Source organism: Mus musculus, chromosome 4, assembly GCF_000001635.26.
Source record: "Mus musculus strain C57BL/6J chromosome 4, GRCm38.p6 C57BL/6J".
Lineage (NCBI taxonomy): Eukaryota > Metazoa > Chordata > Mammalia > Rodentia > Muridae > Mus > Mus musculus.
In genome coordinates this window covers 93,412,552-93,434,146 of record NC_000070.6, presented here as the reverse complement: position 1 = coordinate 93,434,146, position 21,595 = coordinate 93,412,552, and the positions used below count along the sequence as shown (strand labels likewise).

The window sequence follows — 21,595 nt, the reverse complement described above, 5'->3', positions numbered from 1 at the left end:
TCAAGGATACTACTGAGGTTGACTTCAGTGGCCTGTGACCTGTGAATCGTTTAAGATTCTAGTTTTGCAAAAGTCTGCATGTATGAACAAATATTCTATGTGCCTGACACTGAGTCTTCCTAATTTCGGCAGGACTAAGAGATATTCTATACTTACCAAATCCACTAACTAATCATTGGTGAGTAAATCACTATAAGTCTTCTTGCAGGTTTATTATTTATTACTAATTATTTAGTAGCTATGTTACATGGTATTACTAATATTGCAATATTCATTGCTTGCAAATGATCAACTTACTATTTCTTCCTAACATCCTGACATATCTGATAACTTTACGTGGTTTACCAGTTACAGACATGTTGAACATGCTGTGTTCCCCACAATGATAAATATTTTAACTAGGAAGCAAAAGTAATGATATTTCTGGTGCTCCTGCTGCTGCTGTTACAATTGCCACAATGAAAATGTTGGAGCATCAATGTTCAAAGATGGCAAGTTCAAATGTCAGTGATAAAAGACCACAGTGAAAATGAAAACAGTAGGCAAGTTTAAGTAGAAAATGATGTTTCAAGGCCTAAGGGAATTTTAGGTAGAGAGTCATAGACAGTAAGTAGTTGACTTGAAGAGAACCAGTATTCATCAGCTATGGATTGTGTTACCAGATTGTCTACAATCAACCTCTAGCTCTATTATAAAACATCCATGTGAGCTCAGAACTCTATCAAACCCTTCCACACTATGGATTTGTGTTAAATAAGCAATACATGAATCATCAGGTTGTTAGAAATCAATGTAGAAAATCAACTGAATCTAGAAAGTGAGGATTTGCAGGATCCGACTTCAAGGATGTAATGGATGGCAACTTTTTTTTAGTTGAAGTGGAAAACAAAAAGAAAAGCAGACTCCTAAGTTGTTTCTAGTTGATTATTCCAACTAGAGATGTATATTGTTCAAAGTACCACCCAAAATGTGGTTAGAAAAGTTTAGGTGTACATTTGGTATAATTTTACAAACTTATCTCCTCTGGGAAAAATTATAAAAATAAAAGCCAGATAACATTTGTTTAAAACATAAATATCTTTTGTTTTATATAGAATATTTTAGGAGTACTTAAATGGTGATTTTTAAAAATACTTATTTATTTATTTTATGTATATGACTACACTCTCATTGTCTTAAGACACACCAGAAAAGGGCATCAGATCCCATTACAGATGGTTGTGAGCAACCATGTGGTTGCTGGGAATTGAACTAAGGACCTCGGAAAGAGCAGCCAGTACTCTTAACGGGTGAGCCATCTCTCCAATCCTTAAATGGTAATTTTGGATTCAGGGATGCTAGAGTCAAACCATGACAACTCTTCCTTGGTAACTGCTGATTTCATCCATTATATCAATAATCAAAATAATTAGAGAATATCTCCCTTTTGGCTTTTATTTAAAAATGCTTCTCTTAACTAGATGAGAAATTTATTTATTTATTTATTTATTTATTTATTTATTTATATTCTTTTTTTCCATTTTTTATTAGGTATTTAGCTCATTTACATTTCCAATGCTATACCAAAAGTCCCCCATACCCACCCACCCCCAATCCCCTACCCACCCACTCCCCCTTTTTGGCCCTGGCGTTCCCCTGTACTGGGGCATATAAAGTTTGCGTGTCAAATGGGACTCTCTTTCCAGTGATGGCCGACTAGGCCATCTTTTGATACATATGCAGCTAGAGTCAAGAGCTCCGGGGTACTGGTTAGTTCATAATGTTGATCCACCTATAGGGTTGCAGATCCCTTTAGCTCCTTGGGTACTTTCTCTAGCTCCTCCATTGGGAGCCCTGTGATCCATCCATTAGCTGACTGTGAGCATCCACTTCTGTGTTTGCTAGGCCCCGGCATAGTCTCACAAGAGACAGCTACATCTGGGTCCTTTCGATAAAATCTTGCTAGTGTATGCAATGGTGTCAGCGTTTGGATGCTGATTATGGGGTGGATCCCTGGATATGGAAGTCTCTACATGGACCATCCTTTCATCTCAGCTCCAAACTTTGTCTCTGTAACTCCTTCCAAGGGTGTTTTGTTCCCACTTCTAAGGAGGGGCATAGTGTCCACACTTCAGTCTTCATTTTTCTTGAGTTTCATGTGTTTAGGAAATTGTATCTTATATCTTGGGTATCCTAGGTTTTGTGCTAATATCCACTTATCAGTGAGTACATATTGTGTGAGTTCCTTTGTGAATGTGTCACCTCACTCAGGATGATGCCCTCCAGGTCCATCCATTTGGCTAGGAATTTCATAAATTCATTCTTTTTAATAGCTGAGTAGTACTCCATTGTGTAGATGTACCACATTTTCTGTATCCATTCCTCTGTTGAGGGGCATCTGGGTTCTTTCCAGCTTCTGGCTATTATAAATAAGGCTGCTATGAACATAGTGGAGCATGTGTCCTTCTTACCAGTTGGGGCATCTTCTGTATATATGCCCAGGAGAGGTATTGCTGGATCCTCCGGTAGTACTATGTCCAATTTTCTGAGGAACCGCCAGACTGATTTCCAGAGTGGTTGTACAAGCCTGCAATCCCACCAACAATGGAGGAGTGTTCCTCTTTCTCCACATCCACGCCAGCATCTGCTGTCACCTGAATTTTTGATCTTAGCCATTCTGACTGGTGTGAGGTGGAATCTCAGGGTTGTTTTGATTTGCATTTCCCTGATGATTAAGGATGTTGAACAATTTTTCAGGTGCTTCTCTGCCATTCGGTATTCCTCAGGTGAGAATTCTTTGTTCAGTTCTGAGCCCCATTTTTTTAATGGGGTTATTTGATTTTCTGAAGTCCACCTTCTTGAGTTCTTTATATATGTTGGATATTAGTCCCCTATCTGATTTAGGATAGGTAAAGATCCTTTCCCAATCTGTTCGTGGTCTTTTTGTCTTATTGACGGTGTCTTTTGCCTTGCAGAAACTTTGGAGTTTCATTAGGTCCCATTTGTCAATTCTCGATCTTACAGCACAAGCCATTGCTGTTCTGTTCAGGAATTTTTCCCCTGTGCCCATATCTTCAAGGCTTTTCCCCACTTTCTCCTCTATAAGTTTCAGTGTCTCTGGTTTTATGTGAAGTTCCTTGATCCACTTAGATTTGACCTTAGTACAAGGAGATAAGTATGGATCGATTCGCATTCTTCTACATGATAACAACCAGTTGTGCCAGCACCAATTGTTGAAAATGCTGTCTTTCTTCCACTGGATGGTTTTAGCTCCCTTGTCGAAGATCAAGTGACCATAGGTGTGTGGGTTCATTTCTGGGTCTTCAATTCTATTCCATTGGTCTACTGGTCTGTCTCTATACCAGTACCATGCAGTTTTTATCACAATTGCTCTGTAGTAAAGCTTTAGGTCAGGCATGGTGATTCCACCAGAGGTTCTTTTATCCTTGAGAAGACTTTTTGCTATCCTAGGTTTTTTGTTATTCCAGATGAATTTGCAAATTGCTCCTTCTAATTCGTTGAAGAATTGAGTTGGAATTTTGATGGGGATTGCATTGAATCTGTAGATTGCTTTTGGCAAGATAGCCATTTTTACAATGTTGATCCTGCCAATCCATGAGCATGGGAGATCCTTCCATCTTCTGAGATCTTCTTTAATTTCTTTCTTCAGAGATTTGACGTTTTTATCATATAGATCTTTCACTTCCTTAGTTAGAGTCACGCCAAGATATTTTATATTATTTGTGACTATTGAGAAGGACGTTGTTTTCCTAATTTCTTTCTCAGCCTGTTTATTCTTTGTATAGAGAAAGGCCATTGACTTGTTTGAGTTTATTTTATATCCAGCTACTTCACCGAAGCTGTTTATCAGGTTTAGGAGTTCTCTGGTAGAATTTTTAGGGTCACTTATATATACTATCATATCATCTGCAAAAAGTGATATTTTGACTTCCTCTTTTCCAATTTGTATCCCCTTGATCTCCTTTTGTTGTCGAATTGCTCTGGCTAATACTTCAAGTACTATGTTGAAAAGGTAGGGAGAAAGTGGGCAGCCTTGTCTAGTCCCCGATTTTAGTGGGATTGCTTCCAGCTTCTCTCCATTTACTTTGATGTTGGCTACTGGTTTGCTGTAGATTGCTTTTATCATGTTTGGGTATGGGCCTTGAATTCCTGATCTTTCCAAAACTTTTATCATGAATGGGTGTTGGATCTTGTCAAATGTTTTTTCTGCATCTAACGAGATGATCATGTGGTTTTTGTCTTTGAGTTTATTTATTTATATTCTATTTGAACTAAAATATATGACAAATCTTAACTACAGATATTGTTGACTCTTCAACAAATGGTTCTGCAAAGTCAACATAAATATATGCAGAAGACTGAGACCAGAGCCCTGTATGAAAACAAAAATTAGGTATGGATAAAAACCATAGAAACAGTGAGATACATAGGGGAATCCCTTTAAATAATACTAGTAGGCAATGATCTTCTCTACTAGCTAGAGAAAGAATAAAAGGTTATAATTAGGACTGTATTACACTCAAAGGCTTCTACTCAGCAAAAGAAATAACTGCCATAGTGAAAAAATACCATACAACATGGGAGAAAATATTGGCAGCATTCACCCATACCATTCAGAATGCCTAATGATCCTAATAAGTTAAACATCAAAAGAACAAATAATTCAAGCAATGGATGGAAAAGTGAGTTGAGCAGATAGTTCTCAAAACAAACAAACAAAACAAACAAACAAACAGCCTGGCAGTGGTGGTGCTTGCCTTTATTCCCTTTAGGCAGAAGCAGGGGGATTTCTGTGTTCAAGGCTAGCCTGGTCTACTGAGTGAGTTCCAGGACAGCAAGGGCTACCATGTCTTGAAAAATAAAAACAAAACCAACAGATAAAAACAAACAAACAAACAAATTAACAACAGCAAGCAGGTATCTGTGACCAAGAAATAATAGTTAGGAAGTAGGAATATTTTTAGTCTTTGTGAAATGAAAATCTGAAGTTCATTGGAGTCACCCAGATCTTAGTCATCAAGGAAACAAGCATCAGCGAATGGCTAGGATGTGTGGAGAAGAAGGAGGATGAAGAGAAGAAGAAAAAAATAAAACCTTTCTCACACACTCTTGCTGAGAATGTAAATGAGAACATCTGAATTCAGTATAGAGTTTCTTGAACAACTAAAAATAGAACTACCATATGATCAGGCCACACTATTCTGAGTTTCAACCCAAATTAATGAAAGAAGCATGCAACGAAAGTATCATCACACCATGTTGGTCATGCCACTATTCATGCCAGACAAGAAAGATAAAAACCTTAAGGGCCCATCAATACATAAATGGATGAAGAAAATATGGCACAAACATATAAATGGGGTGTTATTTGCCATAAAAAGAGAAGGAAAACTGGTCATTTGCTAGACAGTGGATGGAGCTACAGATCTTGCTAAGCAAAGTAAGCCATTCTCAGAAAGATAAATACTGTACCTTTATATCGGAATCAAAATTAATTTTTAAAAGCCATTAAGGTTTAAGAGAGAGTACTTAAAAGGGAAAAGACGACAGGAAATGATAACTGAGGATAAATATGATCAATGGCCATTACATAAAGGATGAAAATGCCATAATGAGTATTCTTATTTTATATAATTATTTTATATATTTAAATATAAATAAAATGCACAAGTGAAACATAATAGTACTTTCTGATAGTGAAAGTTAATTACATGTCTCTGCAGCTTTGATAAAAGTTAAGGATTTGGTGAGAAATTCATTTGAATATTGGACAGGAGATCGTTCCGACAGAGTGAATAGCTATCTTTATGCAATGATTTAAGGGGATTTTGTTATTCGAAGAATTCGAAGTCCTAGACAGTCTCTGAAGTAATTCTTCAGCCTTTGGATGCTGAGATTTAATCTAGCTAATCTTCAAGAGCATCATTATGCAGTTAATTCAACATCATCGTTGGGCAATAACACTTTATTAGAAAACAAATCAGCAAAATAATAAATAGAAAGTAATTGCATTTCAGACCTCTGCTGGTTGAATAACACGATAGGCTAGTACACATGTGTGCACTCATTAACACAAGATTTTACTCCAAATCCTCTCACCCTCCTCCTACTCCCACCCTCAAATAGCGTGAATACCTGTGGCCAGTAATTTCAATATTTTTTGTTCATTTTCTTGCAAATTATTCAGAGGTTTAATACATTATGATTTATTTTCTAAGCAAATTGCAAATGTAGCTACTTTACAATACTAATACTGTTTTCCTCTACTGTAATAGCCATGTGCTAGAATGTTTTTTTGTTAAGATGTCAGCCCATTTGTAATGTGTACTATTATCACTTATTATACTGTACCATATAATTTAAGTATTACAGAAACAATTATTACAAATTAAATTCGTACTAACTGGGTAAATTTCTGTGCACAGTAGTTAGGAACTAAGAGCCTTTAACTTTACTGTATTTCAAATAATGATTAATATTTATAATTTAATTAAAATTACAAACAATGTTCAAAATTCAATAACATTTATTCCTTTCTGTATTGAGCATGTTTCTGTGTGAAATATTTTCAAAAGAAAGAATGCTCTCTGTTCAATCCTTTTTAGAAATGAAAAGAAATTAAATAGTTGAAGTCCAGCTGAGAACTTCCATCAGGAGTATAATTTTTCCAAAGCTATGTTTGACAAAGAGTCGACATGTAGAACAAGTTGATATTAATGTGAATTTGAATAATGCATTTGGGCCATGTTTTGCTGCTATAAATTAGGTGGAACCATAAGGTTTGTAGGTAGTAGGTACATTCCTAATGATTACTATAATTTCACATAAAGCAAGTCTGGCCATTCTCTCAGATACTGTGCATTTGGTGCTGTTGTGTGATTTTATTAGAGTCTCCATTTGTCAGTGAACTATTATCTTAACTTCCTTGTCCTATGTACTTTGTTCACAGTTGGGACCATACGGTAGACAAAGAGAAGAACAACATGAGGTCTGAAAGAAAGGCTGGAAGATCAACTCCTATTTGCATTGACCAGAGACTTGGAGGAGGAAACCTGTATTGTATTTGTTTTGTTTTGTTTTTTAAGTGAACCACAGAGATATTTATATGTAAAACGAGAATCATTAGAAGAATGTGGCTTGTTAAAAACAACAGTAACCAAAACCAACCTAACCAAACAAACAAACAAAAAGCAGAATGGAAAACAGTGAAAACTAGAAGCCACGAAGACACTATGGCTGCCATGCCAGGCATTTCTGCTTCACTACAGATCTTTAATTCGGTGTTGAGGTACATATTAACAGGCAAGTCTTCAGATATATGAGGACATGTAAAGGAGTTAAATAAACCAAAGACCCTACACAAAAGGAAAAGAGAAATGTAATTTAGTTTAAAAGGCAGTGTCTTGTTCTTAGGCAGTGATTACTACCACCTCCATTGTAGAGTACAACAAAAATCCACAACTAAGAGAATGGGTAAACTGAGTTCATGTAAATGAGACTTTCATGTTTTATTTTTCCTGTTTTGCATTCCTTGAAATATAAATATTTCATCTAAATGCCAACGGACCTGTTCAAAATTCCTACAAGGGGATGGGAAGATAGCTCCATCGATTAAGAACACTTGCTCTGAAAGCAGAGACACTCAGTTCAAAACCCCAGCATCCACAAAAACCATCAAGAACAGTTGTACATGCCTGTAACCCCAACATTGAGGGTTGAAACAGGTGAATTTCCAGCGTTCACTAGCCATCTTCAGGTTCAATGAAGTCATCATATCTCAAGGCCATAAGGCAGATAACCATTAAAGAAGACATCCAAAGTCTTGTTCTGGGCTTCCACGTGTACAAATCTGTACACACCTGGACAGGTATGCAAACACACATTTATGTATGCACCATGTATATGCACAACATATAACATAAAGTAAAATGTGGAATCCTGTGAGGAGATTATCAGGAATCCAATTTTTAAGTTTAGTAAGGAAGGGAAGGATATTGAGAATCATCTTGTTATTCACTATTCAGGACTGTGGTTCTGAAACATTTCCCAGAATAGTATTGATTTAGAGATTTAGTAAAATTTTGGGTTCATAGTCCTTGTCCTCAACGTTATTAGTTTATAATTCAGTAATCTGTATTTTGTTAAAGCCTCTTTAGTGCGGACTGAGAAAACAAAGAGTGAATGAAGTCATTGCTGTGCAAGCATGATGTCTAAAGTTCAGAGCATAAGTAACTATTTGAGAGGGAGAAGAAAGAAATCATGGTGGGGGCAGGAAGGGAGGGATCTGTGCTGGAGAAACATGGGAGAGGGAAAAAGGGGGATATGGTCAAGTATTGGGGGGGAACAGAAGTGAAGCCCTGAGGGCCAGCAGAATAAATGGAAACAATCAACCTTTTGGGAGGTGGAAGGTAGGGGGGAACCTCTAGAATGTACCAGAGACATGGGAGGTGAAAGAAGCTCAGGACTCAAAGGGAGGGACCTTAGATGAAATGCCAGTATTGGGGAGAAAGAACTTGTAGAGGTCATCTCCAATAGAAAGATAGGGCATCGAATAGAGGGATGGTGTAGCCATCCCACAGTCAAAAATACTGACCCAGAACTGTTCCTGCCTAAAAGAACTGCAGAGACAAAAATGGAGAAGAGACTTAAGGAAAGTAGGTCCATTGACCTGCCCAAATTGGGATCCATCTCAAGGGGAGGGTCCAAGGCACAACATTAGTTCTGATGCTATGGTGTGCTTATAAATAGCATGTTTGTCCTCTGAGAGGCCCAACAAGTAACTGACTGACACAGATGCAGATACTTACAAACAAGCAATGAACTAAAGTCAGAAACTCCTGTGGTTGAATTAGGGAAAAGCTGGAAGAAGTTGAGGAGGAGGAGGGTGATCTCATAGGGAGACCATCAATCTCAACTAACCTCGACCCCGAGTTCTCTCAGATTATTGGGTAACCAACCAGGCAACATACACTAGCTGGTCTGAGGCCTCTGGCACATATACAGCAGAAGACTGCTGGTCTGGCCTCAGTGAGAGAAGATGCACCTAACCCTTGAAAGACTTAAGACACCAGGGAGTAGGGAGACCTGGTAGGGTTGGTGGAGTGGGAACATCATCTTGGAGACAGGGTGAATGAATAAATGAGATGAGGAATTGTCAGAGTGTAGACCAGGATGGGGATAACTACTGTATTAAAGATTACAAAAAGAAAGAGAGCTTAATGCAGTGGCACATATTTGTAACAGTGTGGGAAAGGGGCTGAGACAGGCAGATGCTGGAGTAATCATAGTGTACTCCCATTCAGTGAGAGACACTACCTCTATAAAGAAGGTAGAAATCAATACAGGATACTCACTGTTAATCCCTGGCTTCTAAAGAAGCAGGCATAACCATATACTTATATATACAGAGAAACTCCTTAAGTGTTAATGACCAATTAGTTTTTACAGTGTTGATTATTTTATGTAAACTCAACACAAACTAGAGTCATTTGGAGAGAGACTCTCAATTGGAGAATAAAAGGCTTCATTAAGATTGGCATATCCATGATCAGCTTCCAAACGGTGACACCATTGCATACACTAGCAAGATTTTGCTGAAAGGACCCAGATATAGCTGTCTCTTGTGAGACTATGCCAGGGCCTAGCAAACACAGAAGTGGATGCTCACAGTCAGCTATTGAATGGACCACAGGGCCCCCAATGGAGGAACTAGAGAAAGCACCCAAGGAACTAAAGGGAACTGCAACCCTATAGGTGGAACAACAATATGAACTAAGCAGTACCCCGGAGCTCTTGTCTCTAGCTGCATATGTATCAAAAGATGTTCTAGTCGGCCATCAATGCAAAGAGAGGTCCATTGGACTTGCAAACTTTATATGCCCCAATACAGGGGAACGCCAGGTCCAAAAAGGGCGAGTGGGTGGGTAGGGGAGTGGGGGGGGGTGGGTATGGGGGACTTTTGGTATAGCATTGGAAATGTAAATGAGCTAAATACCTAATAAAAAATGAAAAAAAAGAGATTGGCATATAAGTAAATGTGCAAGGTATTTTCTTGATGAATAATTGATGTGGGATGGACCAACCCAGTGTGTGTGGTCCCACTGTCTTGAGTTGTATAAGAAAGCACACTGAGTAAGCCATGAGCAAACAAACCAAAGAGAGCATTCCTCCATAGCTTCTCTATCAGTTCTTGCCTATAAGTTCCTACTGCAAGTTACTATGCAGAGTTAGCTGGATGATAGACTACAAACTTTAAGATGAAATAAACCCTTTACTCCCCAAGTTGCATTTGCTCATTGTGGATTTTTCCCTTTGGTATTTATTATTATTATTATTATTATTATTATTATTATTATTAAATTATTTTATTTGTTATCATTCCAAATGTTGCCCCTGTTCCTGGTCCCACCTCCCAGAGTTTTCCACCCCATACCCTCTCCCCTTTCTCTCTGAGACGGTGCTACCCCATCCCTACCCCACCCCTCATGCACCCACCCACCCTCATCTCTGCTTCTGCCAGCATCCCTTTCTCTGGGGCATCGAGTCTCTATAGGATTAGACATAACCTCTCCCATTGAGAACAGACAAGACAGTCCTCTGCTACATGTGTTGGGCCATGGACTAACCCATGTATGCTCTTTGGTTGGTGGCTTAGTCTCTGGGAGCTCTGACGGGTCCAGGTTAGTTGATGCTGTTGTAATTCCATTGGGGTTGCCATCACTTTCAGATCCTTCAGTCCTTCCTGTAATGCTTCCATAGGGGTCCCTGAGCACAGTCCAATGGCTGTAAGTATCTGCATCTGTCTCAGTCAGCTGCTGGTAGAGCATCTCAGAGGACAGCTATGCTAGGCTCCTATATGCAAGCACAATATGCCATTTTATCATAGCAATAGAATTTCACTAAACAGACAGCAATCAGGGAAATAGTAGTATAAGAGAATGCTCTCTAAATATTTTTAATATAGTCCTTTAAACACTTATGAACATATACCTATGTGTGTATATATGTGTGTGTGCATGTATTCACTCATGTATGCACATGTACACATATTACATAAGCCTGAGCAGCCAACACAATATATATTTTAAATTATTTTAATGCAGTTCCATAAGTGCAGAAAACAAGTATATTTAGTTAAAAATATAAGTTCCAATGTATATTATCCATAAATAGACTTTAGTATCCACTAAGATTCCACAGTGTGCACTTGATAGCCAAAATGCATAGAACCAAGACTCCTGTCTCTGGAGATATCTATTCATGATAATTCTGCTTTGACTTTATGAAGTATTATATGTATTAATAATTCCAATCATTATATGTAAAAAGATAGAATGAAAAAAAAAGATAGAATGATTTGAAGAAATCATACAGACATTCTGTTTTTTTCCCGATTCATAATATATTTTGCCAGTTGAGTATTTTGTGATGAGTTGATATCAGCTTCTTCAGGCACAAGACTTAGCAGATAACATCAAATACTATAAAATCCATTTTTATTGCTTCTACAGCTAGAGAAATTTTTAAGCCTTAACTTTAAATATACAAAGTAATTCTTAATCAGTATTTGAGCAGTACCCAATTTTTTTCTATCTGTTTTCCTGGCTGCAGTCTAGGCATTTTATTTAAAACTAGAAACAAGATAAGATTATATTATTTATCATTATGTGTCAGTATTTAGTAAATACAATAATAAAAGAAAAGAAATGAAATATTCAAGGTATTATTTACTTTTTATTTGATATGAAACTAAGAGAAGTTCTAAACACTGCAGGACTTGGTAGGATAAATCAATATAATTGAATTTAAATGAACTGTTTAGAAAACAATTCTGTTGTCCTACCTGTGAGAAAAAATGTAAAAGAAAGAGTTCTTAGTGGCAGAAACTACCTTGAATAAAGTACTAAAGGAATATACTTTAAAAAGTGAAATGCTAATGAATGTGATTACATAAGCATAATATCCATGTACAACATATTCACAGTATATTTAACTGGAGGATATGAATATATGTTTATACTGTAGAAAAAACATATAAATCGATATGCAAATGCCATAGTTTAGCAAAAAGTACCTACCACATATGTAAGAAAAAAAACAAATAGTCAAAAATGGGAAATTAAAATTGTTAGGCTTCACTAATGTTGAGAGAAATGCAAATAAATGCCAAAAATACATTCTCTTATGTAGAGGTTGATAAACATTGGAAAGTTGAAAATGGAAAGTGATCAGCAAATTATAGGGCAATCAAGACTCCCATGATGGTGGGTGAACTGTTACATTCATTATTCTTCAAAAAACAGCAAAAATATCTAATATTTAGTGCCTATGAATATAGATAAATATATATTTTATATATTGCGGTATATTTAATTGAAATATATGAATATGTATTCATCTTGTAGAAACTGAGTAAATGACAAGAAGACATATATAAAAGAAAAACTGAATAATGAAGGAGAGATAATATCTGTATATATTTGGAGAGAGAGAGAATAGTCTTCTAGTTGTTCATTCTGCTGTGATTGAACTCAAACCAAGGGTCATGAAAATGATACTTAACAAAGCAACTGATGAGACATATTCTTTATATTATTTTAAATAGTGAAAGATAAAAACAATCTGAATATCCATCAACAGGAAACAATAGATCAATTATAGCACATACAAAAACTGAACAGTATTAGTTTTTAGAACATTTGAAGAGTCTTTATTAATAGCTGAATCTTGTTAATTTTGCTTATACAAGATAGAAAAACTTAAGTTATTAAATGATGTATGCAGAAAGATTTCAGTTATATGAGTGTGGAAAAAGTATATCTGACAATTAACATATTTATTGCTCATATTTTTATATATATACATACATTATACAGAAGTATATAAATACATTATCCAAGAATTAAATACACACACACACACACACACACATACACACACACACACACACACACACACACACACACACACACACACACACACATATATATATATAGTGAAGATTAAGGAGTATAAACACACCAAGTTCATGGGACTTCTTTTCTCTGAAGAGAGTGGGCAATTTGTGTCATTGGCTTTTGACCTAATTTAATATTCATATTAACATAAGACAGTTATGTACTGACAGTATGTTTTATTGTACTGATAATCTTGTCAGTAAATACTAAGGTTTTTATATTGTATTTTTATATTTTGTATGTCTGCAGAATTTCTTACTGAAAAAGACATTCATGCTATAAAAACTAAACAGAACACATAAATAAAAGAGAAAATGAATCAACATGTGAAAAGTAGACACAGTATGAAATGGAGGAAGAACAATCTGAATAAAACTAGACAGAGACAAATGAGAACAGACAATAAAATATACTGGGAACCGTTTGAAAGTCTGCTCACTGATACAGCTCAGTATTTTTATAAATGTGAACAACAAAGTGCTTTACCTCTCTGTGTGGATCAGGAGTGGGGTGTGGGTAAGCCATATTCAAAACTAAACTTACAGTCTGTGCGTCAGAGTTGGTCCTTGACCTTCAGTTACTTCTTTGAAGGAAGGATACCATATCTATATACTCGAACTTTTAGGTTGACATAAGGTCACTTTCTTTCTTCTTTTTCCAGAGTTTGGGAATGCTCTGAATTATATAATTAAAGTCCCACTTTTGAGGAATCCTCCAATTCTAGACTAGAATAATCTGTCTCTTTATTAAGTAGACTTGGACAGCAAAATATTTTGTATGCTGTTTTATTACATTGTTTTGTTGACAATTTAATACTTACATATAATGGGTTCCAATGAGCCTCTCTTCATACTGTCTTACCTCTTGCTATTATCATAATTCCTCCTCCCCCTACTTGCTTCAGTAAATTCGTGACCTTTAGTTTTGTTTTGTAGCACACTTAATTTAACCACGGATGTGTGTGTGTGTGTGTGTGTGTGTGTGTGTGTGTGTGTAATCTCATCAATCATTGGAGCCTGGCTATTGGCAAGTAGAGTCTCATGCTGGCCAGGGGCAGTACCACCAGTTCCCATGAGTTCCTGACTGTAATGGCTCTATCTTGTGAAGAAGATAAAAGTTGTAGCCCTCTCCTTATCTTTATATTCCTACATTCATACAAATAAATGCATTTAAATCATATCCACCCCCACTTTCCCCTCTATCCGTCCTAAACTGTCCCATAACATCACCCTCCAAACGTCACGCACTGTTCTTTTTTTGTTAGTGACCCATGGAATCCAATTAATGCCACTTACATGCCCACGTGGTATAAACCACACTGGAGCACTAGCAACCCCCAAGGATTCAAGTTCCTTAAGAAAACCATTTCTTATTTCTCCAACAGCTATCAACTGCCAGTAACTCCTCCCATAAGTGCAGGGCAGGGACTTGATTTTAAGCTGTCTTTATTTTTTGCAGACTTTGTGCAGATTGCCACAGCTTCTGTGATTTACCACTACAAGGACATGGCAACCCAGAAGACATTTCATAGAACATCTCCTCAACCTTGTCTGTATTTATTTTTCTTTTTTACAGAAACCAAACTGTTCTTTCTATGATTTAGAACATCATTTCAATGGTTTTTTTTCCCCAGAAATTTCCAATTATTCTAGGTTTAAATAATCCTTCCTTAATTTAAAGTACTTTGTGGAATGAATACAGAAAGAGCCTCAGTCCAGTAACTGTATTTGCATGGATGTACTTCATATACTCTTGTTATGTCAGGCTTCTTTCTTACGAGTTTTGTGCCTTTATATGAGGTGGCAGCATTCATATTGTAAATATGGACCTTAATGTTGCTTTATCATCACTACAAAAATAACATCCTATCTCAAGATAATAGGAGTTGTGTTTTCAGTATTGCTACTGCTGAAAAGTCCTGGTAATTCTAATTTTTTTTTGCACTGCAAAGTAACCAGAAAGAAAAACTTCATGGGACAGATCTTTAAGGTCTTTCTTGGTGTTTTATGAAGGATTATTAGGAGAAAATAACTTCTTTGCTGAAATGTCTCCATATATATGGTGTGTGTGTGTGTATGTATTTCTGTGTATCTTCATCATAATTATAGTATTTCATATATCACTTCAGTATTAATATGCAAATTGTGGTTTTGATTTAGGAAATTTGGAATGTTACATAATATTAATGGTCACTTGACAATGATATGATTTGGTCAAAAATTTATTCATTTTAAAGTATTCTAAAATAAAAGCAGTTTTCAACTAATGTGTATTTAATCTCTACTAGAATTACATCAGATAACTACATAAAATGTATGCTTTTCATTTAATAAAATCATTGATGTGCAGAAATTTCATCCCTTACTCTTTTTTGTATGTTCTACAGTACCCAATAAAACCAGGTCTGCTAAATGATTAATTTCTAAATTTAAAATGGAATGTCTGCTACAAAACTAAATCATGGCCAGCGGACTGTGTAACATAAATCCGTCACAGGGTGCTGTAACCTTTATCGCTTTGAAATGTGCCCCATCAAGGAGCCCTCAGGAAATGTACAAGGGACCTATGTGACATTTACATAGCCACTGTGTCAGATTAGTCTCTGTGATCTTTCCATATCATTCCAAGGAAGCCTGCATAGAGCAGATGCCTGACAGATTGCACAGCACACAATGCATTGCAAACAAGCAAAATAAACAACAGCGCCTTATTCACACTTGGGCCACATGTCAGAGGGTCTCCTATCAGTGACAATCTTCAGGCTCAATTGTTTCAGACTAGATATTCTGGAAACCCGTAGAATCCCAATTCTTTTCAGTAGCATATGATCATCCATTAATCCTGTGATATTCTCCTGCTACCCTGGGCTAAGCAGCTAAGCAGCAAATATTTTGTAGACAATATATTCCAAAGTAACTGAGAATTCAATGAACTTTGATTCTTACATTAATGAGTAATTCTCTTATGCTGAAAGAAATTATGCTTCTGAATTTTATTATTTTAAAGATTAAAAATAAATCAGGAACATGTTTTTTGATATTGTCAAAACAACAGTACATATTAGTGTCAAAGAGGGAAGTTGAAGGCACTGAAGGCAGGTTGGTATCTATTGGACTGGAGATGGTCAGAAGTGTGTATGTGTGTATATGTGTGTGTGTGTGTGTGTGTGTGTGTGTGTGTGTGTGTGTGTATGAGAGAGAGAGAAGAGAGAGACAGAGAGATAGACAGCCAGACAGAGAGAGATTGGAGGAGGTAATCGTGCACTTGCATTCACACTTTAGAATCATATTTGCATTGCAATGACGAGGAAATGAAAGTAACAAACAACAACAAACAAACAAACAAACAAGCAAAAAAGAAAGTAAGATAGAAAACCAAAAAGCAAACAACCAAACCTCAGATACAGGAAAGGAATCAGAACATCTGACTTCTGAGTCTAGAGGAAATAACTGAAAAAAAACATTCTGATTTCTGAAGTCCCTTGCCTGTTTCTCTCTCTCAATCTCTCTCCTTGGCCCCTCCCTGTGTGTATGTGTGTAAGTGGGGGAAGAAGTCAGTGTTGGTGTCTTCTGTCTTTCTCCACCATATTTTTTGAGACAGGATAGCTCATTGAACCTGAAGCTTAGTGATGAAGCTATACAAATTGACCAGACAGCTCAGGGGTGCTGCCTGTCTCCACTCTCCCAGTGCTGATTGGAGGTGCTTTTATGAGAGGCCTCACGGTTGTGCAGTAACATTTCTCATACTGAGACATTCTCAGAGCTCTAGGTCCTTGCATTCCTATTTTTATTTTTCACCTATAGTAGAAGAATGTTCACATTGACTTTCTGTTTAGATAAAAGCTGGGTTAGTTTTATAGAGATAAATGTAGTACTGATAACTACACCAATGCCCTGGTTTTAAATCTCAACTGAACTGGGCAAATATGGGTTGATAGTCCTCTTGGCTGTGTCTTGAATTGAGTGTACTTGCATTTATCAGTGGAAATGTGAATACTTTGGTGATGGAATAAGAAAGTGATGGGAGTAGGAAGTTATTTGGTCATAATGAGTGAATAAATGACCTTCTAAGTGATGTCTTGGCATAGAGCACATGCCTAGCATGTGCATGCTTCAGGGAAGTGCATTCTTGCAAGCCATCCTTTCATCCTGCACATGAGACACAGTATTCGTGCTTTCTATCTTGACTGTCCATTTCTTCCTGTAAGGACAGCAAGAAAGTGCTTGGCTGATGTTGATAGTCAGCACCTTGACTGTTCATTTCTTGGACTGTGAAGAAGCTGGAGTCATATAGGAAGAAGGTACATCAATTAAGAACTTGTGTACATCAGCAAATATTTGTGGCATTTTCCTTATTGATGATAGGTGACCAAGGGGCCAAACACACATCAGGTGATGTTGTCACTGGGCAGGAGGTTCTTGATTATATTAGAAAGCAGGATGAGCAAGGCACTGGGGAGCAGGTCAATAAATAGTGGTTCTTCATGATGACCTTTCAGTTCCTGCCTGCAGGGTCTTGAATTCCTGCCCTGACTTTGTTTCACACTGGGCTAATAATTGTAAGATGAAATAAACCCTTTCCTCCCAAGTTTCTTTCAGTTTTCTTTGTTTGTTTGTATGGTTGTTTTGGGTTTTTTTTTTCCGCTTTTTTACCACAGCAATAGAAAGTTAAGGAGAATAGGATTTCAGACTGTAAGAAAGAAAATTCCGTTGATTATAGATTACCCAGTCTAATGCACTTGTCAGAACACCAGGAATAGTCAAAGGCTCATTGTTTGAGAATAAAAATGCCTATGCTAACCCATGTCTAACCTCAAAGGGTTGATATTTTATCTCTACTTCTCTTTAACAATAGAGTAACATGGAACAAAATCCAAGAGTTGCAGAGGGGCAAGCAGGTGATTAGTTGAGTGATCAGAAGTCAGCCACTTATGTCTTCCATCTGTTTAGCCTTGGAGGGCATAGGGAGCAGGATTCTTACTTCTCTTATTTTTCTTAGTGGACAGGAAGAAGAGTAAGTAGTTAAGAGCATTTGCCACTTTGCAGAGGGCCCAGGTAAAGTGACCAGTGCACACATGGCAGCTTACACTGTCTGTGAATCCAGATACCTGGGATCTTCGGGCTTCTGTGGTAATAAGGAATGCAGATGCTACACATGCATAATATATAATCATGTAATTATTTCTACACATAAAAATACATATTTATTTTATAAGTACATTATTTCATCAAGATTTTTATTCATAATATCTTGCCAATTTACTGAAAATATGCTGAATATATGGCAATTAGTTTAGTTACTGAGTTGATGCCATTCAATTCTCTATTTTCTTCTCATATATCACTTTCGAAATAGAAATCTTATTGTTTTTTTGTTGTTGTTGTTGTCGTTGTTGTTGTTCTTTCTGGCTTGGGTTTTTTTTGTTGTTTGTTTGAGGTTTTTTGTTTTGTTTTGGATTTTGGTTTTTGGTTTGTTTGTTTGTTTGTTTTGGTTTTTCGAGACAGGGTTTCTCTGTATAGCCCTGGCTGTCCTGGAACTCACTCTGTAGACCAGGCTGGCCTCGAACTCAGAACTCCACCTGCCTCTGCCTCCCAAGTGCTAGGATCAAAGGTGTGCTCCACCACCACCCGGCCCGAAATAGAAATCTTATGTCTTATTCTATCTTGTATATTTGATAGTATCAATGAAACTAGTTTGTTCTTTATAGTGGTTAATTTGTCTCTATTGTTAAATTGATGAAATTTAGAATTACCATGCTTATGTCTTAAAGAATTTTCTAGAGTAAGCAAATCTACATGAGAAAAAGCACCTTAAATGTTGACAGTGTCATTTCACAGGTTGGGCTCAAAAAAGTGGGCATCAATATCTCTGCTTCCTAACTGTAGATGCAAGGTGACCAGCTTCCCAAAGTTCCTGTCCCATGAATTTCTTAACTCGATAGAGTGTTCCCTTGAACTGTGAGCCAAAATTAACTTTACTTTTTTGAGTGGCTTTTTAAAAGGCATTTTGTCCAAGCAATGGAAATGTAATACACTGTCCTGCCACTTACACACATGTGACACATGCCTCCAACACCAGTATACCAATATCTAACAGTAGAAAATGATAGAGAAGTACTTATAATGTGTGAGTTATCAGTTCCCAACCAAAGGAAAACATTTAAGAAGGCTTTCACATACACACGCATATGCACACACACACACACACACACACACACACACACACACACACACACACACACCACATCAAACGGATATGAAAAAAGAAAATGCCAAAGCCTAGACTATTTGAGGTTCAGTTCTAGGAATTTCTATTTCCCAAAGGAGGCTAGAGTTGAAATTTCCTTTCAAATATCAACTGTCTGAAGGAATTAAGTTAATATAAGAAATATCATCATACATCAAAACTCATGGCAGAATGTACAGCCTTTAAGAAACTATCTTATAATAAGTAGATAAATCACATGCTTTACTTATGTATTGTATTTTATAATTCATAAGGTACTTTCATAAAATTTCTTATTAGTGATCTCTATTATTCACATAGTACTTATTACGATTCTTTATAATTTTAAGGATTATAAAGCTTGAAAGGTAAAATCAGTTGTCTAAGTGGTACTAACAAATACATGCTCATTAGGGTTTAATCTCAGATCTTCATAGGATCTCAAACAAGATTTCTTGTTATGTATTATTTAATATTTGTAATATGTGATATGTGATATAATATATAATGCATGATATATAATATTTATTATATAAATATATGATACATGATGCAAGATACATGATATATGATAAATGATAATGATATATAATTGATGTTATATAACATATATTATATGTAATATAATATATACATGTATATATACACATACATATTTAAATATATGTATATAAATAATCATAGGACAGGATGCAACTCTATGTGAATTTAAGGTAAGAGAAAGAAGATTCTACAAAATTACTAAAGCAACTTGAAACATTATATTTTAAGATCACATTTCCCCCTAGGCCACATAGCTTAATTCTCAATAGGTAGAGCTGAAATTTATTAACAGAGAATAAAAAAAAAAAAAAGCCTAAGGCTTGATTCAGTAATGGAGAACTCAACCTTTCCAAAATAGTAATTATTACAGCAAAAGATTGCAAATCGCTCTACTCACATACGAGAACATTGTTCTTTGCTCTGTTCTAGCAAGTCCAGACCTACTGACCTTCATAATTTGTGTAATTAACTCAGCATAATTTCTAATGATGGCTCAGTTTGTTGAGAACTCCAATCACTTTAAATAGACCTCATATAGGAAGGAGATGTGCAAAAAAAAAAAAGATGAGTGTTATAATATAGGCTCAGAAAAAAATTCAAACCTTGAATTTGAAATATGTATTACATCACCTCAGATTTAACATTTTATTCTAAAATAATACTATGAAACCATATTTAAGAAAATATTTGGTTAAGACCATTTTAGTTCCTTTAAAAAGATTTATGCCTTAATTCTTACAAAGAAGTGCTTCACTTTTTTATTGTGTTACATGTAGTATATATTATATATTTTAATATTGACACTCATCTTGTTATTATTTATAATCAGATATGTAAGATAAATTCTTTTGAAGCCACTACTTAAAGCAATCATGACTGCTTTGGGATTGGTGGTGTGCTGCCTCCAAGCTCAGTGTTGGGATCGGCCTGTGCCCTGCTTTACGTTAGTCACTGAACTGATGTCTTGTGAATTATGTTCTGCCATCTTACAAAGCAACACTTGGCTCCATTTTTATGACAAATAGAGAGAGCAGTTGACTCTTTGTGCTCAAAAATACCACACCCTGCCTCCCGCAATGACTTATTAATGGATGCACAAACATACCGCTCATGAACCTATCAACATAGGCTTATTAGATCCATATCAGACAAAGGAAACCGTATCTACATACCAGACAAATACCTAACTGGGTCTTTAATTGGGATCCTGGGTTTGTTAGCTTCTTAGCAAGGCACCACCTATGAGTCATTTTTCATTACTCTCAATTGTCTGCTTATAGGGATGCTTGTGAACTCTGTGATCTCATGAACGCCTTTGAAGCTGTGTAATGTAATGCATTATCTGAGGATTAATATTCAAAGCCAAGATAGTTAAGATTGAAATAAAAGAACCTGTTATTGTTGTTTGCCACACTACTGAGGGAAATTAGGATTATATGCTTCCAAAAAAGTGATGTAAAAGATGAACTTTTGGGTATTTCATAAATTTTGGTAGTGTGGTGTAATACAGATGTGTCCATCTATTTCATAATCCAATATTTCACAAGCAAGAATTTAGAGGTTCACAAAAAGCTGATCACATGCCCTTTTCATTTCTCTCAGCTTACATTGGGAAAACCAGCCAACTTCAAGACACTGATTTTCCTTTTCTCAAAGAATTTTCTTGAGAATCACATGAATTCTTTCTATGTATCTTATATTGTGATGGTTTCAATTTAAAATGTCTGCCTTAGTCTCAGGCATTTGAGAACTTGGTCCCCACTTGGTGATGCTCTTTGAGAAGCCTTGGGAAAAGTATGCAACTGGGGTATTAGTTTACTCTTTTATGGTTAATCATGGAAGCACTCAGCTTTTTGCTCCTGCTGCCTTTG

The 21,595-nt window shown here is 36.3% G+C and overlaps 1 long non-coding RNA gene across 5 annotated transcripts in view; it reads left to right on the top strand.

Moving 5' to 3' along the window:
- Gm31828 overlaps positions 1 to 21,595 on the top strand; it is a 110,896-nt gene that overhangs the window by 47,249 nt on the left and 42,052 nt on the right. For 4 of the 5 annotated variants that reach the window (XR_376394.2, XR_376396.2, XR_867907.1 and 1 more), the window contains 2 exons: positions 6,950 to 7,867; positions 14,415 to 15,222. This is a non-coding gene — a long non-coding RNA (predicted gene, 31828). Of the gene's footprint in view, positions 1 to 6,949; positions 7,868 to 14,414; positions 15,223 to 21,595 lie in introns of those variants that run through there. The other variant, XR_867908.3, reaches the window with a different exon arrangement.